This window comes from Pristiophorus japonicus, chromosome 14, assembly GCF_044704955.1.
Source record: "Pristiophorus japonicus isolate sPriJap1 chromosome 14, sPriJap1.hap1, whole genome shotgun sequence".
Classification (NCBI taxonomy): Eukaryota; Metazoa; Chordata; class Chondrichthyes; family Pristiophoridae; genus Pristiophorus; species Pristiophorus japonicus.
The window spans coordinates 36,086,984-36,104,053 of NC_091990.1; positions in this window are offsets into that span (position 1 = coordinate 36,086,984).

Sequence of the window (17,070 nt, forward strand, 5' to 3'; positions counted from 1 at the left end):
GGAAGCGGGGTGGAAAGAAATACAGCCCAGGTAGCTGTGGGAGCCAGTGGGCTTATAGTAGATGTTAGATAGCCTATCCCCAGAAATGGAGACAGATGAAGGGAAGAGTCTGAGATGGACCATGTGAAGGGGACGGAGGGGTGGAAATTGGAAGCAAAATGAATGAAATTTTCTAGTTCTGGGCAAAAATGCATCTCCTGAGCAAAATGAGGATGACATTTGAGCACAATAATTAGATCAATTTGATATCAAATGCTTTTAAAGCATTTAAAAGCCTCACATTTAGAATTTTTTTTAACAGTACTCAAAAAGCTAAGAATCCACGTAAGTGCAAAAAACCTTGAGACAACTTTTAGCCCCGTTAACCTATCTACAGCCTAACAAACTCATCTCAAAAACTAAATTACACATGTACAATTAGGGTAGACGGTCAGCTGGAGAGCTCCGTCAGCTGCGGAGCCCAGGGATTTGGACCTCACAGGCTCTGTCAACAAACATGGGTTGCTAGGTCACCATGAACATTTCACTGAGTCATTTGAGAGCGTGGCTTGCAGCCTGTACAGTTTGAGGCATCAATGGGGGAGTCCGCAACCCGCATCTGCTGTGCTGTATTGCCTGACCAAGCTGCAGACCATCGCGAAGAAGGAAGCATTCTAGGAGCCTCTGCAGCAGAGCATCCTTTGGCCCAGATACTTTTGGGCTTTGCTTTCATTATAAGTACTTTGAATGGTGCTGGTGAGATCTTGATCTTCAATGTTCAGCAGTCTGACTGCATTCATGATGTTTGGCAATCATATTAAGACAGCATAGACTGGTTGGGCCGAATGGCTTGTTTCTGTGCCATATATCCTATGTAAGACAGGCACATGCAAGGCTTTATCAACCTGATATTGCTCTAAGATTTGTTCCCACATAGATCTCTGGCAAGGTGAGGTCGTGCCCAGTAGCAGGGAAATGGTAGGATTGGTATGGATGATGGAGCTGTTTCTCAGGGCAATTCCACACCCATAACACTTAGCTTAAATGAGTAAAGATCTGTTAGAAAGCTGCCTCGATAACTGGTGGCTGCAGGGCCAACTACTGACTCAGTACAAGGATACTAGAGCACCTCCATCAGCAAAAGCATGCACTGACACACCAACCATTCTTCTCATCACCTCCTCCCACTGGAGAAACATTTAAAAGGAATTATGATGAAAAATGTGATGTATGATTCCCCTGTCATCATTGTCTCATTTAACTGAGGGCGGGCACTTTGATGTTCAATAGCAGAAAAAGCATCAGCTTACTGGAAACATTCCTGCCTGAATCAGAGGGTGCAGGGTTTGAACCCCACTCCAAACAAGTGAGTAGAGACTGGCATCTGGTGAGTGTAGGTGATCCACACCCTGCATCGTGCGGTTGTGGGAGCCTATTAACTCTCCTGCCATATAGGACTAACCACCTTCTTGGCTGGTGTAAAGATGGTTATGGGCATGGAAGGAGCATTCATGTGGTAGCCTGTCAGACTTTTAACCAGCCTGTAAATTCTTCAAGGTATCTGTCCAAACTCACTTTCACAGCCCCCATTACCATCTCCTTGTGCTCGCACCCTCATCCCTTTTGTCATTTAATCGGCAGCAGAATTTGCAGCACAGGATAAAGAGCGTGGGGCCACCGAATTCCAAAACAGCAAAAGCAATGAGTGATGTCACAGAACGGCAGGTAGGTGATTGGTGGGTATTAGTGTTTTTCTCTCAAACGTAACTAGATAAACTAATTAATATAACGATTAGATAACTGTGTGAATAAAGACTTTAACTAAGACAGCGAGAAAAGCAGTCGGAGATAAAGGTAGGTCTGGGCTTTAAGGTTCTTAGTCTTAAGTTTATTTCTGTAAGTTAGTTAATAGCCCATTAAATAAAGGAATGGCAGGGCAGCTCAGTCCATGGAATGCACATCCTGTGTCATGTGGAAAACCAGGATGCTTCCCGTATCCTGGACAACCACATGTGCAGGAAGTGTCGTCAGCTGGAGGAGCTCGAGCTCCGGGTTGAGGAGCTTGACCAACAACTGGCGTCACTGCAGTGCATCCGCAAGGCTGAAAGCTTCGTGGATAGTACATCTCAGGAGGTAGTCACCCCATAGCTAAGGAGTGTGCAGACATAGAGGAATGGGTTACCACCAGATAGAAGAGATGGACCAGGCAGGTAGTGTAATCGGTTCAGAGTACTGGTTAGGGCGATGGTTCCTCTGGGGACTACAATCAGTGCCATGTCCGTGGTACCACGGGTGACTCAGCTGTAAGGGGGGGTGGGGGGAAGGAAGAAGAGTAGGCGAGCAATAATGGTAGAGGATTCGATAGGGGAGCAGACAGGCATTTCTGCGGCCGCAGACGTGACTCCAGGATGGTATGTTGCCTCCCTGGTACCAGGGTTAAGGATGTCACCGAGCAGCTGCAAGACATTCTGGGGGGAGAGGGTGAACAGCCAGAGGTCGTGGTCTATATCGGTACCAATGACCCATGTAGAAAGAGAGATGAGGTACTGCAGGCAGATTTTAGAGAGCTAGGAAAGAGATTAAAAGCAGGACCTCAAAGGTAGTAATCTCCGGATTACTCCCGGTGCCAGGCGCAAGTGCGTGTAGAAATAGGAGGATAGAGCAAATGAATGTGTGGCTGGAGAGATTGTGCAGGAGGGAGGGCTTCACATTTCGGAGGCATTGGGACCGGTTCCGGGGAGGGGGGACGTGTACAGGTCAGACGGGTTGCACCTCAACAGGGCCGAAACCAATATCCTCGCGGGGAGGTTTGCTAGTGCTGTTGGGGAGGGTTTAACCTAATTTGGCAGGAGGATGGGCATCAGGATGTAACATTAGTTAAGGGAAATAAAGTGCTGAAAGGATTGGGAGAGGCAGAGAGCACGAAAGTCATCATCATAGGCAGTCCCTCGGAATCGAGGAAGACTTGCTTCCACTCCTGAAGTGAGTTCTTTGGTGGCTGAACAGTCCAATATGAGAGCCACAGACTCTGTCACAGATGGGACAGATGGTCGTTGAGGGGCGGGGTGGGTGGGACTGGTTTGCCGCACGCTCTTTCCATTGCCTGCGCTTGATTTCTGCATGCTCTCGGCGATGAGACTCAAGGTGCTCAGTGCCCTCCCGTATGCACTTCCTCCACTTTGGGCGGTCTTTGGCCAGGGACTCCCAGGTGTCAGTGGGGATGTTGCACTTTATCAGGGAGGCTTTGAGGGTGTCCTTGTAACGTTTCCTCTGCCCACCTTTGGCTCGTTTGTCGTGAAGGAGTTCCGAAGTAGAGCACTTGCTTTGGGAGTTTCCTGTCTGGTATGCGAACTATGTGGCCTGCCCAGCGGAGCTGATCGAGTGTGGTCAGCGCTTCAATGCTGGGGATGTTAGCCTGAATGAGGACGCTGATGTTGGTGCACCTGTCCTCCCAGGGGAAAGGCAGAGAGCAGTGAAGTAAACTGTCTCTCCACAGATGCTGCCTGACTTGCTGAGCAGTATTTCCTGTTTTTATTTGTGAATTCTTCTACTGCTTCAAAATATTGTCCAGCAGAGCAGTGTGAACAACGCCAGAAAAGTCTTACACACGTAAAAATGGATGGGAATCTGCCAGAACCAATCCTTGATACTTTTCATGCCACTGCCCGCCGCTAGAAAACCAAAAGGAAACATTGCCTTTCATATCTTTCTAAGTGACCCATCCACCTCCACGGAGGTGTGTGGGGGGCCTGACCCATCCACCTCCATGGCACGAACCTGGTATTGCAGTACTTCGAGGAACGGTGCAGTGGCTCTCGGCCTTTTGGCTAAGAGCATTGGCGCAGAGTGATCCTTGATGTGTGCAAGGTGAACTCTGGCGTTTGTGATTTGACAAAGAATTGGAAAGATTGGCAACGAATAAAATAAAAAAATAAAAAATATATATCTTTCTAATACGGAAATCACTTCCGCCAGCCCTTGTCCTACAACAACTCGCTTTGTCGCACTGTATTACCAATAACAAAGCTGGACAGAGTTCAGATGCAGACATCATCCCATCACCAAAAATAAAGTGAATGAACCAGTCTTGCCGCTTTATTGCCGGGTACTATAGAATTAATTAAATAATTTGAAAGCAAGACAACCACACGTATCGGAGAAGTAAGATATTATACATAACCTGCTCTTGGAAAATGACCAAATCTTGCTGTTTATTTTCATTACAATGGGAAGAAAACATATTCGAAACATCTCAATTGAAACAGAAGCAGTGGTTAAAATAATTCATAAATGTGCGAGGAATTATGATAAACTGTTTCTTCAGTACCACTGAAAATAAACGGGTAAATGAAATTACCTAACTTAATGCTAACAATTGCCTAATGTAACAATTGTCAATTAGAATGCAGTTCCACAGCCACCAACATTGCTGCCCACTCGCTGTACGCGTCACGGCCTCTCAGTGCCTTGGAATGCAACTTTTATCTCTGAATGATCTTCCCCCTCGGCTTTCTCTCACCTGTGTACAGCTCGCTCCCATCCTTCCCGCCACATTATTCCGATCGAAAATTAAAACACCATGCAATGCAACCAAAAACAAACGACACAGAGCTCTAGCCTGTCTGACGTAAGGGAACGGAACCAAGCACTTCCTTCCTATTTCTCCTCTGGTAACTCGTCTGGTTTTTTTTTCTCCCCTTACGTCCTTGTATGTTTCACGGACATGTATTCAAACATATTTGTCTTCCTCTCTTTTGTTACTTAGTGACACATAACACTTTTAAATGTTCCCCGTTCTCCACCGAATCGGTAAAATACAACAGTGTTCAATTACAAGGAAATAGAATGGAGGCAACTTATTCGAGACGTGCTTCTGTGACAGGATATGTTCAGCGATTAAGTCAGAAACCAACGGGAGTCGTACAAAACAGACTTTTAATATATTAGCACAACATGAATAGGAGGTGGGTGGGGTGGTTTGATCCAACCACCTCCACGGAGGTGTGTGGGGGGCCTGACCCATCCACCTCCATGGCACGAACCTGGTATTGCAGTACTTCCAGGAACGGTGCAGTGGCTCTAGGCCTTTTGGCTAAGAGCATTGGCGCAGAGTGATCCTTGATGTGTGCAAGGTGAACTCTGGCATTTGTGATTTGACAAAGAATTGGAAAGATTGGCAACGAATAAAAAAAAAACATGCCTGGTGACTTTTTCATTGTTATCAAGAAGGCTATTAATATGTCCTTACTATACAGTATAAATGCACACGAGGCCCATACTTGAGAGAAGGTCACTCTGTGACCAGTAACCTTTATTCACCAGCACTGAAATGATGAAGGTGGGTGGAGCTTCTCCTTTTATACTTGAAAGTCCAGGCTAGGAGTGTCTCCCACAAGTTCACCACCTAATGGTTAATGTTCTCACGGTGTACAACTTAGGTCAGTTTATACATGGGTTGCAATGACAGTTGAATACATGACATCACCTCCCCCCCCCCCCAACCCCCAAAGTCTTATTGGGATCACAGGTTAAGTCTTTCTGGTGGTTTACGCTCCCTTGTAGAGCGCCTGAGTTGGAGCTCCGGTTGTTGGGCGCTGGCCTGAGTGTCTGCTGTTTGTGGTGCCTCAGGCCTGTCCGGACTGCCCACAGTGACTGGGCTCTCCTCCCTTTGGTTCCGGTGTTCGGTCACCTGTGGAGGAGTAAACTCTACATCGTGTTCTTCCTCTGCTTCTTCTATGGGGTTGCTGAACCTCCTTTTTGTTTGATCCACGTGTTTGCGGCAGATTTGTCCATTGGTAAGTTTAACTACCAGAATCCTATTCCCCTCTTTGGCAATCACAGTGCCTGCGAGCCATTTAGGCCCTGCAGTGTAGTTGAGGACAAAGATAGGGTCATTGACATCAATACATTGCGCCCTCGCATTCCCGTCATGGTAGTCACATTGTGACTGGCGCCTGCTCTCAACAATTTCTTTCATGGTGGGGTGTATAAGGAAACCTAGTTTTGAGCATCCTTTTCATTAGCAGCTCTGCGGGTAGGACCCCTGTGAGCGAGTGTGGTCGGGATCTATTGGCCAACAGGAGGCTTGATAAACGGCTTTGTAGGGAACCCCCTTGGATTCTGAGCATCCCCTGTTTGACTATCTGCACTGCTCATTCCGCCTGGCTGTTTGAGGCTAGCTTGAATGGTGCCGTTCTGACATGGTTGATACTATTTCCTGCCATGAAGTCCTGGAATTCAATGTTTGTAAAGCACGGGCCATTGTCGCTGACCAAGACGTCCGGTAGACCATGGGCGGCGAACATTGCCCGTAGACTTTCTACCGTGGCAGAGGATGTGCTTGAATTGAGAATGTCACACTCGATCCATTTGGAGTAGGCGTCTACTACAACCAAAAACATTTTTCCCATGAAAGGACCTGCATAGTCCACATGGATGCGTGACCATGGCTTGGCGGGCCAGGACCAGGGGCTAAGGGGGGCTTCCCTGGGCGCATTGCCCAGCTGGGCACACGTGTTGCATCTGCGAACACAAAGTTCCAGGTCTGCATCTATCCCTGGCCACCAAACGTGTGATCTGGCAATCGCCTTCATTATGACAATGCCCGGGTGCTCATTGTGAAGTTCTCTGATGAACATCTCTCTGCCCATCTGGGGCATGACTACTCGGTTTCCCCACAGTAGGCAATCAGCCTGAATCGAGAGTTCATCCTTGCGCCTGTGAAATGGTTTGAATTCCTCAGGGCATGCCCCGTACGTGGCTGCCCAGTCCCCATTGATGACACATTTCTTGACTAAAGATAGTAGCGGGTCTCTATTTGTTCAAACTTTGATTTGACGGGCTGTCACGGGTGAGCCTTCGCTTTCGAAAGCTTCAACAGCCATGACCATCTCAGCAGCATGCTCGGTTGCCCCCTCGATGGTGGCTAGTGGGAGCCTGCTGAGTGCATCGGCGCAGTTTTCAGTGCCCGGTCTGTGCCGAATTGTATAGTCATAGGCGGTTAACGTAAGTGCCCACCTCTGTATCCGGGCCGATGCATTTGCATTTATGGCCTTGTAGTCAGCCAAAAGGGACGTTAGGGCTTTGTGATCTGTCTCCAGCTCAAATTTCCTGCCAAACAGGTACTGGTGCATTTTTTTTACTGCATATACACATGCAAGCGCTTCCTTTTCTACCATCCCGTAGCCCCTTTCTGCCTGGGACAGACTTCTGGAGGCATAAGCTACCGGCTGTAACTGACCGTTGGCATTAACATGCTGCAACACACACCCGACCCCATAGGACGACGCATCGCACGTTAAAACAAGTTTCTTACATGGATCATATAGCGTTAACAGATTGTTGGAGCATAACAAATTGTGTGCTCTATCAAAAGCCCTTTCCTGGCTGTCCCCCCAGACCCATTTGCGACATTTGTGTAGCGGCTCTAACAGCGTGCTCAATTTGGGAAGAAAGTTACCAAAATAGTTCAGAAGCCCCAGGAACGAACGCAGCTCCTTCGTGTTAAGGGGTCTGGGTGCTCTCTGGATCGCTTCCGTTTTGGACACAGTAGGTCTGATCCCGTCTACTGCTACCCTCATCTCCAGGAATTTTATCTCTGGAGCTAGGAAGACGCTCTTCGCCTTTTTCAGTCGCAGCCCTACCCAGTCCAGTCTGCGTAGCACCTCCTCCAGGTTGTGGAGGTGTTCTTCAGTATCTCAACCTGTGATGAGGATGTCGTCTTGAAAAACCACTGCCCTTGGAATCGACTTGAGGAGGCTTTCCATATTTCGTTGAAGATCGCGGCGGACGAGCGAATCCAGAACGGATATCTGTTGTACTCAAACAATCCTTTGTGTGTCGTGATGGTGGTCAGCTTCTTCAACTCACTCGCCAACTCCTGGGTCATGTAAGCTGAGGTCAGGTCCAATTTTGAAAATAGTTTGCCACCGGATAGCGTCGCAAAGAGGTCCTCCGCTCTCGGTAGCGGGTACTGGTCTTGGAGTGACACCCAATTGATGATGGCCTTGTAATCACCACATATCCTGACCGACCCATCCGCCTTGAGCACCGGCATAATCGGGCTTGCCCAGTCACTGAATTCGACTGGCGAGATGATGCCTTCCCTCAGCAGGCAGTCCAATTCGCCTTCCATCTTTTCCCGCATCACGTACGGCACCGCTCTGGCCTTGTGGTGTATTGGCCTGGTGTCTGGGTTTATGTGAATCAATACCTTGGTCCCCATGAAAGTGCCAATACCGAGTTGAAATAATGAGTCAAATTTGTCCAGGACCTGTGAGCATGATATTCGCTCCACAGAAGAAATTGTATTGACATCGCCCTATTTCCAGTTCATGACAGCAAGCCAACTCTTCCCCAGTAGTGCGGGACCATCCCCCGGGACAATCCAGAGTGGCAATCTGTTCTCCGAATCTTTATGGGTCACGACTACCGTGGCGCTGCCTAGCATCGGAATGATCTCCTTTGTATATGTCCGTAGCTGTGCGTCAATCAGCAATAATTTAGGCCTCCTGGCCTTGGACGCCCCCAACTTGTCGAACTGTTTGATATTCATCAGGGACAGGCTGGCCCCTGTGTTGAACTCCATTGATACTGGGATGCCATTGAGGAGCACTTTCATCATTATCGGTGGCGTCCTGGTGTATGAACTGTATTTGTGCTCCACATGAACTCGCTGAACTTCAGTTTCCAGCGATTTCCCCCAGTGTTCATTTGGCCTCGTAGGGCTTACATTGGGCCCGTCCTCCTCGTACATCAACCTGGCTGCAGGCTTCCTGCACATACGCACCAAGTGATCGCTGACGTTGCAGTTTCTGCAGGTATATTGCTGATACCTGCAAGTTCTGGCTGGGTGTTTGCCTCCACATCTCCAACATGAGCTGTTATTGGAAACAAAAGGTCTATTACCAGTCGATCGTCTCTAACTGTCTCTGTAACTGTCCTTAAGCGCACCATTAACAGGTGTTGATGGCCCATTACTGGCCGCATTGTCCATTGCGATGGCATGAATCGCCGTTCAGCTAGCTATCGTCTCTGTTGAACTCCCCCTTTGGGTTTGACTACATGCTCGGGCATATCCGATTGCCCCGTCTGCCTGGAGAACAGTGTGCCACATTAACAATGTTGACTCCCTGTCCCTTTGCTGCATTTAAACCAAGATTTTTGTCAAACATCATTCTGGTCTCTTCCTCTCCTGAGATAAATGTCTGGGCCATCAAAGCTGCCATTTTCAGGGTCAAGTCTTTGGTCTCAATCAGTTTCCTGAAAACCCCAGCGTGTCCAATGCCCCCAGTAAAAAAGTCTCGCAGCATCTCCGCTCTGCATGCATCTGGGAACTTACATAGGCTCGCCAGTCGCCGGAGGTCTGCCACGAAGTCTCGAACGCTTTGCCCTTCTCGTCTCCGGTGCGTGTCTCGCCATGTGCATGCTGCTCGCCGGTTTAAAGTGTTCCCTGATCAACTTACTGAGCTCTTCAAAAGTCTTATCCGCCGGCTTCTCTGGCGCTAGAAGGTCCTTCATCAGGGAGTACGTCCTGGATCCACAAACCATCATGAGATGAGCCCTGCGTGTGTCGTGTCCTTACTATACAGTATAAATGCACACGAGGCCCATACTTGAGAGAAGGTCACTCTGTGACCAGTAACTTTTATTCACCAGCACTGAAGTGATGAAGGTGGGTGGAGCTTCCCCTTTTATACCTGAAAGTCCAGGCTAGGAGTGTCTCCCACAAGTTCACCACCTAGTGGTCAATGTTCTCACGGTGTACAACTTAGGTCAGTTTATACATGGGTTACAATGACAGTTGAATACATGACAGCTATATCTTTTTTTTAAAATGATTTATAATGAAAAATCTTTCCTCCAAGTGCAGGTCTGGAATGTGAAAGGAGCCACACCTGAAAGGTGACAACTGAAAAGCATTACATCAAAAGCACTACAGCAAAAATATCATTGATTAAATCACTTCGCTAAACTGTGCTGATGGATTCACATTTAGTCAGTCGAGGAGGCGGGAGCTCGGAGCAGCGCGAGTCCGGGGTCGGCGAGAGGCCTATAAAGGCCAGCGGGAGTCGAGCAGTTCGAGCAGTCAGTCGAGGAGGCGGGAGCTCGGAGCAGCGCGAGTCCGGGGTCGGCGAGAGGCCTATAAAGGCCAGCGGGAGTCGAGCAGTTCGAGCAGTCAGTCGAGGAGGCGGGAGCTCGGAGCAGCGCGAGTCCGGGGTCGGCGAGAGGCCTATAAAGGCCAGCGGGAGTCGAGCAGTTCGAGCAGTCAGTCGAGGAGGCGGGAGCTCGGAGCAGCGCGAGTCCGGGGTCGGCGAGAGACGTACCGGTGCAGCTACAGGGAGAAGGCAAAGATACAAAGGTGACGTCACAGCCTAGGGGGTAAGTGATTGGCTGGTGATTGGTGAGTAGTTTTTCTTTTTCTTCTTATATTGGTCAGTAACTTTTAACATTGTTATTACCAGTTTAAGTGTATCTAAGGGTTAAGACATGGCAGGAGAGCTCGGTCGGGTGTTATGCTCCTCCTGTACCATGTGGGAACTCAGGGACACTTCCGGTGTCCCTGACGACTACGTGTGCGGGAAGTGTGTCCACCTCCGGCTCCTGACGGTCCGCGTTGCGGAATTGGAGCTGAGGGTGGATTTACTCTGGAGCATCCACGATGCTGAGAATGACGTGAGTAGCACGTGTAGTGAGTTGGTCTTACCGCAGGGAAAGGGTCCACAGCCAGATAGGGAATGGAAGACCAGCAGGAAGAGTAGTGCAAGGAAGGTAGTGCAGGGGTCCCCTGTGGTCATCCCCCTGCAAAACAGATACACCGCTTTGGGTACTGTTGAGGGGAATGACTCATCAGGGGAGGGCAGCAGCAGCCAAGTTCATGGCACCGTGGCTGGCTCTGCTGCACAGGAGGGCAAGAAAAAGAGTGGGAGAGCGATAGTGATAGGGGATTCAATTGTGAGGGGAATAGATAGGCGTTTCTGCGGCCGCAACCGAGACTCCAGGATGGTATGTTGCCTCCCTGGTGCAAGGGTCAAGGATGTCTCGGAGCGGGTGCAGGACATTCTGAAATGGGAGGGAGAACAGCCAGTTGTCATGGTGCACATTGGTACCAACGACATAGGTAAAAAAAGGGATGAGGTCCTACGAAACGAATTTAAGGAGCTAGGAGCTAAATTAAAAAGTAGGACCTCAAAAGTAGTAATCTCGGGATTGCTACCAGTGCCACGTGATAGTCAGAGTAGGAATCGCAGGATAGCGCAGATGAATACGTGGCTTGAGCAGTGGTGCAGCAGGGAGGGATTCAAATTCCTGGGGCATTGGAACCGGTTCTGGGGGAGGTGGGACCAGTACAAACCGGACAGTCTGCACCTGGGCAGGACCGGAACCAATGTCCTAGGGGGAGTGTTTGCTAGTGCTGTTGGGGAGGATTTAAACTAATATGGCAGGGGGATGGGAACCAATGCAGGGAGACAGAGGGAAACAAAAAGGAGACAAAAGCAAAAGACAGAAAGGAGATGAGGAAAAGTGGAGGGCAGAGAAACCCAAGGCAAAGAACAAAAAGGGCCACTGTACAGCAAAATTCTAAAAGGACAAAGGGTGTTAATAAAACAAGCCTGAAGGCTTTGTGTCTTAATGCAAGGAGTATCCGCAATAAGGTGGATGAATTAATTGTGCAAATAGATGTTAACAAATATGATGTGATTGGGATTACGGAGACGTGGCTCCAGGATGATCAGGGCTGGGAACTCAACATTCAGGGGTATTCAACATTCAGGAAGGATAGAATAAAAGGAAAAGGAGGTGGGGTAGCATTGCTGGTTAAAGAGGAGATTAATGCAATAGTTAGGAAAGACATTAGCTTGGATGATGTGGAATCTATATGGGTAGAGCTGCAGAACACCAAAGGGCAAAAAACGTTAGTAGGAGTTGTGTACAGACCTCCAAACAGTAATAGGGATGTTGGGGAGGGCATCAAACAGGAAATTAGGGGTGCATGCAATAAAGGTGTAGCAGTTATAATGGGTGACTTTAATATGCACATAGATTGGGCTAGCCAAACTGGAAGCAATACGGTGGAGGAGGATTTCCTGGAGTGCATAAGGGATGGTTTTCTAGACCAATATGTTGAGGAACCAACTAGGGGGAGGCCATCTTAGACTGGGTGTTGTGTAATGAGAGAGGATTAATTAGCAATCTCATTGTGCGAGGCCCCTTGGAGAAGAGTGACCATAATATGGTGGAATTCTGCATTAGGATGGAGAATGAAACAGTAATTTCAGAGACCATGGTCCAGTACTTAAAGAAGGGTAACTTTGAAGGTATGAGGCGTGAATTGGCTAGGATAGATTGGCGAATGATACTTAGGGGGTTGACTGTGGATGGGCAATGGCAGACATTTAGAGACCGCATGGATGAATTACAACAATTGTACATTCCTGACTGGCGTAAAAATAAAAAAGGGAAGGTGGCTCAACCGTGGCTATCTAGGGAAATCAGGGATAGTATTAAAGCCAAGGAAATGGCATACAAATTGGCCAGAAATAGCAGCGAACCTGGGGACTGGGAGAAATTTAGAACTCAGCAGAGGGGGACAAAGGGTTTGATTAGGGCAGGGAAAATGGAGTACGAGAAGAAGCTTGCAGGGAACATTAAGGCGGATTGCAAAAGTTTCTATAGGTATGTAAAGAGAAAAAGGTTGGTGAAGACAAACGTAGGTCCCCTGCAGTCAGAATCAGGGGAAGTCATAACGGGGAACAAAGAAATGGCAGACCAATTGAACAAGTACTTTGGTTCGGTATTCACTAAGGAGGATACAAACAACCTTCCGGATATAAAAGGGGTCAGAGGGTCTAGTAAGGAGGGGGAACTGAGGGAAATCTTTATTAGTCGGGAAATTGTGTTGGGGAAATTGATGGGATTGAAGGCCGATAAATCCCCAGGGCCTGATGGACTGCATCCTAGAGTACTTAAGGAGGTGGCCTTGGAAATAGCGGATGCATTGACAGTCATTTTCCAACATTCCATTGACTCTGGATCAGTTCCTATGGAGTGGAGGGTAGCCAATGTAACCCCACTTTTTAAAAAAGGAGGGAGAGAGAAAACAGGGAATTATAGACCGGTCAGCCTGACCTCAGTCGTGGGTAAAATGATGGAATCAATTATTAAGGATGTCATAGCAGTGCATCTGGAAAATGGTGACATGATAGGTCCAAGTCAGCATGGATTTGTGAAAGGGAAATCATGCTTGACAAATCTTCTGGAATTTTTTGAGGATGTTTCCAGTAAAGTGGACAAAGGAGAACCAGTTGATGTGGTATATTTGGACTTTCAGAAGGCTTTCGACAAGGTCCCACACAAGAGATTAATGTGCAAAGTTAAAGCACATGGGATTGGGGGTAGTGTGCTGACGTGGATTGAGAACTGGTTGTCAGACAGGAAGCAAAGAGTAGGAGTAAACGGGTACTTTTCAGAATGGCAGGCAGTGACTAGCGGAGTGCCGCAAGGTTCTGTGCTGGGGCCCCAGCTGTTTACATTGTACATTAATGATTTAGACGAGGGGATTAAATGCAGTATCTCCAAATTTGCGGATGATACTAAGTTGGGTGGCAGTGTGAGCTGCGAGGAGGATGCTATTAGGCTGCAGAGTGACTTGGATAGGTTAGGTGAGTGGGCAAATGCATGGCAGATGAAGTATAATGTGGATAAATGTGAGGTTATCCACTTTGGTGGTAAAAACAGAGAGACAGACTATTATCTGAATGGTGACAGATTAGGAAAAGGGAAGGTGCAACGAGACCTGGGTGTCATGGTACATCAGTCATTGAAGGTTAGCATGCAGGTACAGCAGGCGGTTAAGAAAGCAAATGGCATGTTGGCCTTCATAGCGAGGGGATTTGAATACAGGGGCAGGGAGGTGTTGCTACAGTTGTACAGGGCCTTGGTGAGGCCACACCTGGAGTATTGTGTACAGTTTTGGTCTCCTAACTTGAGGAAGGACATTCTTGCTATTGAGGGAGTGCAGCGAAGGTTCACCAGACTGATTCCCGTGATGGCGGGACTGACCTATCAAGAAAGATTGGATCAACTGGGCTTGTATTCACTGGAGTTCAGAAGAATGAGAGGGGACCTCATAGAAACGTTTAAAATTCTGACGGGTTTCGACAGGTTAGATGCAGAAAGAATGTTCCCAATGTTGGGGAAGTCCAGAACCAGGGGTCACAGTCTGAGGATAAGGGGTAAGCCATTTAGGACCGAGATGAGGAGAAACTTCTTCACCCAGAGAGTGGTGAACCTGTGGAATTCTCTACCACAGAAAGTAGTTGAGGCCAATTCACTAAATATATTCAAAAGGGAGTTAGATGAAGTCCTTACTACTCGGGGGATCAAGGGTTATGGCGAGAAAGCAGAAGGGGGTACTGAAGTTTCATGTTCAGCCATGAACTCATTGAATGGCGGTGCAGGCTAGAAGGGCTGAATGGCCTGCTCCTGCACCTATTTTCTATGTTTCTATGTTTCTATGTTTCTATATCTGACCAATACATAGTCCCATTTGTTAGACAGTGACCAAAAGCTACTGTAATAGAAAAAGACTAACTTAAAAAAATTAAAAGAAAATTTCACAAATTAAATTACAATTCTATTCCTAGGGGTGATGATGCACTCCAGTTATTTTGCTTTAGTACCAAAAACTACTTATCAATAATGAGTAACCAAAATTTTTTATTAGTTCCTGGGATGTGGGCATCGCTGGCAAGGCCAGGATTTATTGCCCATCCTTGATTGCACTTGAGAAGGTGGTGTTGAGCCACCTGCTTGAACCGCTGCAGTCCGTGTGGTGAAGGTACTCCCACAGTGCTGTTAGGGAGGGAGTTCCAGGATTTTGACCCAGCAACAATGAAAGAAGGCGATATATTTCCAAATCAGAATGGTGTGAAACTTGAAGGGGAACTTGCAAGTGGTGGTGTTCATATGTGCCTGCTTCCCTTGTCCTTCTAGGTGGTAGCGGTCATGAGTTTGGGAGGTGCTGTCGAAGAATCCTTGGTGTGTTACTGCAGTGCATCTTGTAGATGGTACACACTGCAACCACGTTACGCCGGTGGTGGAGGGAGTGAATGTATAAGGTAGTGGTTGGGGTGCCAATCAAGCGGGTTGCTTTGTTCTGGATGGTGTCGAGCTTCTTCAGTGTTGTTGGAGCTGCAGTCGTCCAGGCAAGTGGAGAGTGTTCCAGCACACTCCTGACTTGTGCCTTGTAGATGGTGGAAAGGCTTTGGGGAGTCAGGAGGTGAGACATTTGCCACAGAATACCCAGCCTCTGATCCACTCTTATTGCCACAGTATTCATATGGCTGGTCCAGTTAAGATTCTGGTCAATGGTAACCCCCAGGATGTTGATGGTGGGGGATTCGGGATGGTAATTCCATTGAATGTCAAGGGGCGGTGGTTAGACTCTAGCTTGTTGGAGATAGTCATTTATTTCTTGTGTGGTGCGAATGCTATTTGCCACTTATCAGCCCAAGTCTGAATGTCATCTAGGTCTTGCTGCATGTGGGTATGGATTGCTTCATTATCTGAGGGGTTGTGAATGGAGTTGAACACTACAATCATTCCCACTTCTGATCTTATGATGGAGGGAAGGTAATTGATAAAGCAGTTGAAGATGGTTGGGCCTAGGGCACTGCCCTGAGGAACTCCTGCAGTGATGTCCTGGGGCTGAGATGATTGACCTCCAAGAACCACAACCATCTTCCTTTGTGCTGGGTATGACTCCAGCCAGTGGAGAATCTTTCCCTCTTATTCCCATTGACTTCAATTTTACTCGGGCTCCTTTATGCCACACTCAGTCAAATCCTGTCTTGATGTCAAGGGCAGTGACTTTCACTTTGCCTCTGGAATTCTGCTCTTTTGTCCATGTTTGGGCCAAGGCTGTAATGAGATCTGGATCCGAGTGGTCCTGGCAGATCCCAAACTGAGCATCAGTGAGCAGGTAAATGACCACATGATAGCACTGTCAACGACATCTTTCAAACAATCAAATTCCTTAAATGTTTTGTACCATTCATAAACTAACAAAACCACAAAACAATTGGCATAGAAGCCACCAAGCAAATGGACAAGGGAGAGCTGTTGGCTTTTTGCCACCCCTTTTGGTAAGGGTTTCATTTCATCTTTTTGTAACCACCCAACACTCAATCCGTGACTAACAGGCAGCTACATATTACCCTCTCTTGCAAGATTATCCTTCCTTTGGTACTGTGTAAATACATGTTCCTTTTTCGTTGTGTAGGGGTCACCAAAGATGAGGAATCTGGCACCAGGGAGGCAGAGTTCCATCTCATGAACACCCATCCAACATTCCAGACTCCACGTGCACCAATCCAGAAACATCCAGTTGGTGGAATTTGAAAGAGGAAATCAGGATAGAGCACTGGATGAAGCACCAAGCAGCAGCGAGGAGGAGCTAGTGGAGGTGGCAGCAGGCAAGCAGCAATAGAAGGAAGGGGAGACTCGAGCCAGGCACTAGTGACAGGGCCATCTCATGACCTGGCAGAAACAGGGTATTCACTACAAGTGAGTCAAGGGATTCCCAATGAGGAGCAGCAGTACACTGCCACACTTTTACCTCCCACTGAGTTGGCATTTAGCAGCAGCATGATATTAGGAGGTAGGTGATACATATCTTATACTATCACCAAGGGCAAGCATCAGGGTAGCAAACACTGATGCAGAGACACATGTGGACTAGAACAATAAAGTGTTTGCATCATCTTTGGAGTGCTTGGTGATGCTTTTTTGTCCAGAAGGAATGTACAATTGTTGTTGATGGGGACAAACATGTAGAGATGTGAAGTCAGGGGTTTTGAGCCAGTATGTTAATGAGGGGAGTACAAAGAGTTACTGAGTTACACTGGCGATGAAGTTGATTCAAAACATGGAACATTTAAAAGTGAATGGAACAGAAACAGTAATACCTAAAAATGTTCAAATAAATAAGAAGTCAAACTTGAGTTAGCAAGGCAGAGAGAAAGTGAAGGGGGGGAGGGGTTCAGCTGAAAGCTTAATCTAAATTTTAAAACATGGGATGATATTGAAAGT